The sequence below is a fragment of the Thalia democratica genome, chromosome 4 (genome assembly GCF_965202585.1).
Source record: "Thalia democratica chromosome 4, ktThaDemo2.hap1.1, whole genome shotgun sequence".
In the NCBI taxonomy this organism is placed as follows: domain Eukaryota; kingdom Metazoa; phylum Chordata; class Thaliacea; order Salpida; family Salpidae; genus Thalia; species Thalia democratica.
Genome location: NC_139168.1, coordinates 44,323,883 through 44,334,439, shown reverse-complemented (window position 1 = coordinate 44,334,439; position 10,557 = coordinate 44,323,883).

The window sequence follows — 10,557 nt, the reverse complement described above, 5'->3', positions numbered from 1 at the left end:
TTTCGTGTTTTTTTATACAACTGACCAGCTAATCTAATTATCAATATATTTTACTATTTGCATATTAAAAAGAATATATTGTTAAAAACTCAATTACTTTTTTAATTTGCACAATAAACTTTTAGCATTATTTTAATAGAACTATTTATTTAGCAAAACGTAGGTAAAAAAAATTACGACTTAAGACTAAGTTTGCTTTCCGTTTTGTTCTGACATACAATAAACTGTTACATCATAAGTTTTTTTTTTATTTAACAGTTTTCAATAGCTACTTTTTAAAGTTAAAAAATTCACAAAATGATGTCAGTGTTTTTAATTATGTTCAATATGGATGTACTGAATCGTATAAATAGTAAGTGATGATATAAAGTGTTGTTAGATTTTCGAACTCAGACAATTATTTACTATAAGTATTAAAAACAAGTTATATAAAACATAATATGCTTTTTTAATTTTATAGTACATCCACAACATTCGGCAGCTTATCTGAAATTTTTTTATACTGATAAATTTTTATAATGTAAATATTATGTCGCTAGAACTTATAGTTAAAGTTGCTGTATAATTGGTAGTTTCAATAGTTATGAGAAGAATATATTAAAAATTGTTAAAATGTTCTTTGTATATATATATATATATATATATATATGTACATGCGGTAGCCGTTCATTTCTAATTCGCGATCATGCTTACTTTGTTTTTTTTTATAGATCATTTTAGAATTGGTCGTATTAAACTCGATCATAATATAGGTTAGATTGTTAAAAAACAATTAGAGGTCTCTTCTACTTTCTAAAAGAATAGCATTTGTACTTTTTTATACAAATGTTTTTGAAAATTTATTTCACTAACAAACTTCTGAAAAAAGAAAGTTATATTAAGTTCGACCATATCAAACTCAATCAGTTGAAGCTTGATAATTTTTAATTCGATGATTTTAAACTTTGCATGCGTAACGACTTAAATAGCAAAAATTTTTCGAAAGTGTTACAACGTAGGTTTAATAACTGTTTTTGTCTAAAATTTATCCTACTAGTTTTAGTTTCATTTACCATAGAAAATATATCGCCTCAAGACTGGCTTATTAAAGCTTTTACTACTACTGAAAGAACAAGTTTTATACTCAAACTACGATAAAAATTTTGAAAAAAAACTTTAGTTAGTTTAATATTATATTTTTTTATGGTTATAGTTGTTTTTTCTTTTTATAGGTAGTTTATGAGCTCTTTTCGTGTAGCTTATAAATATTTTTTGTAATCTGTTAAGTTATATTTGACCTACACCGTGTTGCTAAAGTTAATTACTTAATGTTTAAAAAAGTTTATAACTTGCTTAAAAAAGATGTAAGCATTATTTTTATGTTTATGAATAAAGAAAAGTAGTTGAAATTACCTAACTGCTAATTTCTTAACAGTTCATTTTAATGTTTAAATTATAGTGCAATATTTTAAAACTCCCTAAAGAAGCTCAATTTTTTTTTGTTACCGAACACAGAACTTATATATTTCATTTGTTTGTTTAACAACATTTTGAACTTAAATTTTTACAGGGTTCTAAAAATCGAAGTTGTTTTTTTTTTGTTTATCAAATATTAATTATAAAACAAGAAATAAAATATTTTCAAGACTGTTTATGATTAAGTAAAAATATTTAACAACTAGTTCATAAGTATTATATATTAATCATAATACTGATCTACAAGCCATAGTATATTATAAAAAAATATGTATCAAACTATAGTTTATCTCTAAAAACAGTATTAAATTTAAAAAAAAGTTGTGCAAGTTTAAAAGCAATCACTTTGATGATATATTTGTACTTGTTAGAAATATTATTATTTGTAAATGAAAATTATAATACACACATTTTTTGGGCTTTAACACGTAAATATAATTTGAAATTAAATAGTTGATTTTTATAAATACTATTAACAGTTTTCAATATAATTATTCAATATAATTTAGTAATTTATAAAATGCATTAATTAAAACTAAATAGCAACTTTTATTCTGGAAATGAAATTGTATTACAGCCGTAAGTGTTTTATCAAATCAGTTGTAGCTAACAGAGCAAAGAGTAACAAATTAAAAAAGCTAATTAAAATATTTTTAAACAAATTTTGTACAGTTAGAGTTTTTAGTTATGTGGCTATATTGATTCAAAAATTATTTTATGAGAGTTAAGTATGTAAAGATAAGTTTAATGAGCAGATCTTCTACTGTACATTGCTATATTTTACTACTACTTTTAGTTTTTCATTGTCTTTATATTGTAAAACGTAGGCAGATTCGGAAAAGTGTTGTCTATCAAGGTGGATTTTTTATCTCAAAGACTGTCATCAATAAAGAACTATAATAAACAACCCTATGAAACCTTAGATGTAATTATTTTTTTTAATTTATGCATTATTTAGAACTAAATAAGGAATTTATATTCTGGCAGTGAAACTGAACTACAGTATAAGATATTCAACTTTTCGTTGTAGCTATGAGAGCTAAGAGTAACAACTTAGGATCAGACTCAGGCTTGTTTATTTTTTTGAACTCCACAGGATAGATAGTATATATTTTTTTATATCAACTTTATTTGTTGCACTTTGTTAACTACTAAAGATAAAAATTATTTTTTCAAAGCTTTATTGTACTTTCCATTTTATATTCAATTTCGTCAACTCAGGAAGCATGTATGTGTACACGCTGTATTCTGTCTAGTTACCGAAATACACACTTACGTTATATTAGTCATTATCAAATCCGAACCTTCCCACTCTAATCATCTAAATTTATTTGATCAACTGAAAAAAAATACATATAAAAATTAAAAACTAGAAATTGTTCAATTTGTTTTGTATTTTTTAAACTTATCTTATATACAGAGTTCTAAAGTTTAGTTTTGCTCAAACTTACAACTATTTAAAATTGTTTTTAAGTTTGAAATTGTTTACTATGCACATCAAAACAAAGTAGCACATTTATATCACCATAAATAATTACAAAGAAAGTATTAATTACTTCTTAATGGGTGACAATTGAACTACTTAATTCTTTAATGTTACAAGTATACTATTTTTTAAAAATTCAGATAAAATATTTATTTTTTACTTAACTGATGAAATTTTAACAAATTTAAATTATTCAGAACTTAAATACTCTTTTGTATGTGTAATTTACTTTCAGTACACAACTACTTAAATTATTTAAAAAATTAAAATGAAAATAACAATGGCGCGTAAGACACTGGCAGAGTTTATAGCACAGCTCTTTGAATTATTGGAAGATGATAAAAATTGGATGATTGCTTCGTGGGATGATAACGGGAAATCAGTCATTCATAATGAGTTCCTGTTTTCAAAAAATTTGCTACCTAAAGCACAATAAATTTTCAAGTTTCGCACGACAATTAATTCTTTACGGTTTTTAAAAAGGAAAAAAAGTCTAGCTGTTATAAAAACCCAAATATAGTGTATTCCCATCCTTTATTTAGAAAACATAATTATGCAGGATTTCATGACATTTACCTGCTACAAGGTCAGCAAATGTTGGAACATTCAAACGGATAAACATTTGAACGAAAATGTCCAGCCTGGAAAATAAACTTTATTTCTTTAAACTGTATTTTGTTTTATTCTAGAAATTTCGATCAATAAAGCTATTGCTCCTTTACTTTGTGTATTTATTTTGTTTACATTAAAAAGTTGTAAATACTTTAAAAAAATAACTATGACCCAATTACAGGGGTAGGCAAACTTTTTTAAGTCGCGGGCAAGTAATACTAAAAGAAGTATGTTGCAGGCCGCATTTTTAAAATAAAATGTAGTAATCAGTATAAAAACTTTATATTAAAGCAAAAATGTGATGAAGTAAACAATGGTACAGCACTAGTAAAGAGTAATAACAAAGTTAAGAGAGAAGTTTACCACAAACTTTTCTTTTTATTGTTTTAAAAAGTATCTTTTAAGCTAGAAAGTACCTCGCGGGCCGTAGTTTTTAGCTTTAGGGCCACGTTTGACCCGTGAGCCTCAGTTTACCGATTCCTGTCTAGTACAAGTTTTCCAAAACTTTTTTTTCATAAGGCTCCCTTTGAAGAAAAAAAGAAACAATATCCCCCTTTAACAAGGTTTCTCAAATAACTACCCTAAGACCCTTTTTTTAGCCTTTTGATTCCAACTCCAAAATATCTAGTGTAAGTTTCAAATCATGACCTTATTCCTACTCCTTTACAGTTTATGGTCCCCTAACTCTTTAAAATGATATAATTTGTTTCAAATTTTCCTGTAACGTATTGTGTAAGTTACAAAACTTTAAATACGCCTAAAACCTTTTTGTGTTCTTCATCATAAACTCTAGAAGATCTAGTATAAGTTTCAAATTATGGCCTTACGGCCCCTTACTAGTCACGCCCCCTCTTTGGTCCCTAAGTTTTTCAAACGGCCTCCAAGGAGGCCATGTAACTTACTTTAGTAAGCTCTAGTTTAAAGACATCTTCAGCTGTTATTGAATTCTTGTTTAAATTGTTTAAACGAGTGTATTATTGTTTTGATAATGAATTTATAAATTTTTAAGTAATATTATTTTCCTTATGTTTAAGTTGAGAACTTTTATTGTCGTCTTAAAACTGGAAATTACACAAACTTTAATGTTATACGTTTATGGAAACTAGCTTGATTTTAGTTTACCAAAAATCAAGTATTATCTAGCAGAGAGAACAAAAAGAGTTCAAAAAATAAAAGTTAATTTAAAAACTGAATACCATACTTGTTAAAAAAATTTGACTTAACTACTTTAGCGTAAAACTTTATTTTAAAACAAACAAAGATTTATTACGGTTTAGTGCTCTATTGTCAAATAAACATTAAAATTTTAGCATTTCAGCTGAATGTATCGTAAATGTTTTTTACGAACTTTTTGTGATCGTAGATTGTTCAAGAGGTGTCGATTTAAGTACTTTTGTTTGATTTTGTTATATTTATGAAAATCAATTTTCCTGAACAACCTCAGTTAGTTTAACAATTGTGAAAGAAATTTTAAATACTTTAAAACAGTTTGCAGATAAATAAGAATTATCTTAACTACATTACACGGAACAGCGTAGTTGCTATTGTGGCGATTAGCTTATTGCTCAAAATGGTAGTATAAATCTACATGTAGTATAGATAAAATTTAACTATTTGTTTGCTAAGATTTAATTTAAGACTTGAGCAAAGTTCAAGCTACTTTTTTATTTATTTTATTAAATAAATATTTCATTTAAATAGTGAGGTTTTTTAGTTACTAGTTTTTTTATGTTCATAGAATCAAGTTTCATGAAATAAATGAAATACATAAAGTAAGCTTAATTCGCCAAAAATGGTTTTGTGGTAAGTTATCGTTGATAAATAGCTTGATTTAAGTTTTGATATAATGCTTTTGTGATGTTAGCTCATATAAAACGCACAATTTTTCTTTCGATCACGTTGTTTCTGCATGGTTCGTTTTTTTGAAGAACATCTTTTTTTCATAAGTATCTTATAAGGCTTAAGTATTTGAAAAAATAAAAAACTACATCACACTATTATCAAAAGCTATATTTTTGAGTTTTTACCTACATTTTAAAATATAGACCTATAACCCATATACCAAAATTATCACTCAAAAATTATACTTTTCCCTAGTTTAGCATTGACTGTATGTTATGTTAAAAGACGAGGGTTACTTTGACTCGAATAGCTTTTTTTGTAATTTTTTTTTAACCAAACTTTAAAATCCATTACTTTAATTTCTTTAATGCTAACTTGGAACTTTTTTTTTTTTTAAGAACGTTCTTTTGCTTTGCTTTTCACAATAATTTTTATCGAATTGGAGTTTGACTTAAGAAGTGGGGCCTCTTTAAAAATTAAACGTTTTTTTTCAATTTTTATTTATTTTAGCTTTTCTCCAAAAATATAATATTTTTTTCTAACTTACTAATTGAACTAAGTTTAATATTAAGCAAAAATAAAAGTCCTCTAAACTGTTTTTATAAGATATCACCAAATAAAATTTTTCAAAATATTCAAACTTATCATGGCTTTACTGCAAGTATATAATATTTTTGAAATAGTTTTTATTTTCAATGTTCTTATTTAACTAAGTTTTATATTAAGGTAATAACAATTTTTCCGTTTAATTTTCTTACATGACCTATGCAAAGTTTTACATAAATTCATAGCACTTGAGCATGAAATCCCTCAAATAATGTAAACAAATAAGTAATGAACAAAAGTGCTATGAATTTATGCAAAACTTAAAAAAAAAAATCGGAAAAATTATTATTTCTTAATTATAAAACTGAATTAAATAAGAATATTGAAAATAGAAATTATTTTAAAAATATTATATATTTCCAATAAAGCCATGATAAATTTGAATTTTTTGAAAAACTTTATTTGGGGATTTCTTATAAAAAAAAATTAAAGGAAAAAAATATTTCCTTAATAATAAACTTAGTTAAATAAGTAAATAAAAAAAAAGTCATTTTATTTTTGGATAAAAGCTAAAATAAGTAAAAAAAACGTTAAATTTTAAAGGGTGTGCGCGGGTGGGTATTTTAAGTAAACTTTTGTTATAAACCCAAGAGTTTTATGAAAAACTTTACAGATATACGAAAAGTAAAGTTTTGTAGGTGCGAACTGCGAACATAAAGCTTACACTAGTATACTTGCTCATGACATTTTTCATTAAAAATAAACTAAAAAATTAATCCTATATAATTAAAAACTTTAGAAATTTGTATTTATTGTGTGTTTATTTTGTAAAAGTTTTTTTTATAAAATATATACCGTATTTTTTACTTTATTTGCAAATTACTTTTAATATTTAGCAAGATACTTTTGTTTTTAAATTAGAAGTCAGTTTTTCTAAAGTTTGATCAGATATTGTTATGGAGAATAATTTTTATTTGCAGGTTTTAAGACACACTGATTACTACTATAATCACCAATTATTAAATTTGCAAAGAAACTTTACTGTAGTTACATGATTTTGTCATGATCGCTATGATAATAGTTTTAAATTTATCTGTTAAGAGTTTTATTGCTGTTGTATTTTAAACTATCCAAAAAAATAGTAGTTTCAATTCTAAAAATAACCTAATAAGTTTTTTATTAATGGTTAAGAAATTATCAAGGTTTGGCAGAGTTTAAGTTGACAAAAAATTTGAGTTTTTCTATCTTATAATTATATAAATTGTGTAAATATTTAACCTATTCGCTATACAGGTGTTTTATTTAAAACAACAGTTACTTAGGCCTATATATTGTATTTATGTTTATATGACAATTCTTTTTTAAACACCTGTATAAAAATGTTAATGCTTTAAGTTTGAATGTTTTAAAAAAAATTGTAAAAACAAAAACTATTTATGTATTTATCAACTAAATGAAAATCTAACTATGACAAGCTTCAATAGAAATTAAAAAGAAATAAAACGGCCTTTTTTACTGGAACTTTTGTTAAGTTAATGTTTTAAAAGCATTAAAAGTAATGTTCAAATTAAAAGTTAGCTTTCATATAAAGTTTTGAATATTATACTATGTTAGTTTAGCTTGTAATAAATTTATTTTTAAACAATAGTAACTCTTAACAAAACTAAGCATTTTATATTTAAACAAAATATAATTTTTAATCATTTATAAGTTGAAATATATTGAAGTTTATTGAAAATAAAAATGTTTTAAAGAATACAAATGTTTAGAAAAATAATCCACTATTTTTAAAGACGTAAAGCCTTTGAAAAACTATTTTCAAAACTTTTCTAAAAAAAAATAAAGTGCTTCTGTTTAAGTATTTATTTCATAAACAACTAATTAGTATGATTTACAACTAAAGGAGATATAAGTAAATTTAAACTAGTTAAAATTACTTTTAACAAATATTTCAAGCTTTAATTTCGAATATCCGATTTAATGAACAGTACAAGTTTCTAAACCTAAAAAACAAACTTTTATTTAAAAAATTAAAGTTATTAAAACAAAAGCTAGAACAGCTAAAGTGTCGCAATAAATGTGCAAAGCTAAAAAGCAAATTTTTAATAGAATTAAACAGTTCTTTTTTTGTTCATAACATATGTATAGTATAATCACTATTTTTTATTTTATAACAAAGAAACAGAAAAATTCAAAGCGTTTGAAAACAGCTTTTTTTTTTTTGTTAACTACAGTTTTTGAAAACAAAAGAATATAATACGATAAACTAAAATCCGTTGATCACAAAAAGATTCTCAATACCGCCTCCTCTTGCAGAAACACTTGTAAAAGATCACAATAAAATGGGACAGTATCAACACTGCGCAAGCTGCGAACAACGCTATTATGACGTAGGCCCAAACTTTTATGTCATCCCCTAAAACGCTTCTGACGAAATCCCTCAGACTGTCACCAATGTCAGTTTCTTTAACAATGACTGTGGAAGATAGCAGTATGGTTTTAAGCGTTGTTGTAGGTACTGGATCAGTCATTGCAAAGTGAACAACCTTCAGTAAATAAGGTTTGCAAATAAAGCTAAAAACTGAACTTTTAATTTGCATTTAGCTTGAGCTACAAGCTTCCTGGTATTGTTGTTTGACGTGAGCCATGTTGTATTAACTCTGTATGCTTATTAATATGTTTTGTAGTAAATAGAAAATTTATAGTATTTTGCTTAAGTTGTATGAAAGAAAAAACATCTTGACGAGATACTATGTTTAATATTTATATTTATGACAAAATATTAACTTATTAATTTTTAAATTTGACTGCAAAACTTGTAAAACATATTGTTTTAGCTTTAATATTTAATGCTATGCACTAACGCTAACCTTTGACACAGAAAAACTTTCTAGGTCAGTACAATAATTCACAAAGTTTCCAAAAACTGTTCAAGCATACTTCTGAAACACTAAAAAAAATGTAAAGTTTTTACTTTATAAACTTTGTAGTTTACACGGTTTGTTATAATAGACAAGCATGTAATAATTAATAAAATAAATCAACTAATTAAAAATATTATAGAAGCGTTTAATTTTTCGAAAAATTTTATAAATAAGAATTTTAATAAGATTTCTTTGTACATATTTAGAAAGTTTTTTAGACACACAAGCATGAATTAATATGCCTAATATAACTAAGCGATTTTTTATTGGCTAATTAATAGTAAAGTGCAGTAAAAAAAGGTATTTGGGAGGTTCTTCTGAGTTTAGTTACAACTTTCAACTGTAAAGTAAATCTAATTAAACTCCAATAAGCTTGTAGTTATTTTTTCAAGGTGACTAGGCTAGTATTAAGTTGACTTATAATAAACTTAATAAATTGAAAAGTTTTTATTTAATTTCAACCTACCTTAAAAGCTCAAAATATTTTTAATTAAATATTTTTCTTCCACTGATTAGTTCTAGATATTTAATAATTTGTTACATCAATTTAACAAGTATATAAACAGATAAAACCTTTAATTGTATTCAAAAATTTATTTTAGCAAAACATGTTCACAAAAGGTTGTTATAGTATTAACTAAAAATTTTTGTGCACACTATGAATAAACAAACACTTGCTATTTTATTACTAAAAATTCTCTTCTTTAAAATGAATTATTTAATTTGTAAATAAAAAACCAAAATTGTTAAGAATTATCAAAAACTACCGTTAGAAAATAAGTTAATATATACAAGAAATTATTTTTTTCAAAAACAACTTTATCAATTCTAAAACTTATGTGCACACTTTGCAACACTTTGCAACTGTGCACACTTTGTTTAGCATGTTTAATCGAATATTAATGAGAAATATGCTTAAAACTTAAAGCTTAAAGTTTTTCTTCAAATAAAGTAAAAAACAACAGTTTGGATTTATAAATTAAAAAGGCTAAATTACCAACTTTAGTAAATTCATCCTATTAAAGTTTTGAAAAACGCTATAAATTCAAATTACTTATAATTGTAGTCACAGTTTAAATCATCTAAACTTTTTATTTTATACAAACAAAAGTGTACCTAAATAAGTATATAGAATACTTTTTAAGTACTTCATTAAAGTCTAAAAATAAAAACTCTGTTTTATTAATTCAAAGCTTTTTAAAGTTTTTCTACTTTGAGCTCATATAGTACTCAAACAACAGCTGAAAAATAAGCTATATTTTATATATAATTTTTTTTTTCTAATTTTCGAATAAAAACTTGTCGTTGCTTATAAAGTTTTAACTTAATTTTTAGATGAAATATTCCTTAAAATATTCATAACTTTTTTTTTCTACAGAGAGCATAAGAATTTTTTAGTTTACAAGCACATTGTCTACAAAATTTTCTATTATTAACAATAATAAAATTATTTACTACTTTAATCATGAAAGTTACTATTTATTATTAAACAATGCATCCAAGAACTTGAATAAGAACTAATGTTCTTAAGAATTTTTTTAGACAGGCAAGTATAAGTTATTATGATTTAAATAACTAAAGCACTATTTAATTGGCTAATTGGGTTTAAAGTGAAGTAAAAACGGTTAAGTGTGAGGTTCTACTGAGTTTAATAAAAAATTAAAACTGTAAACTAAATTTAAATTAATTTCA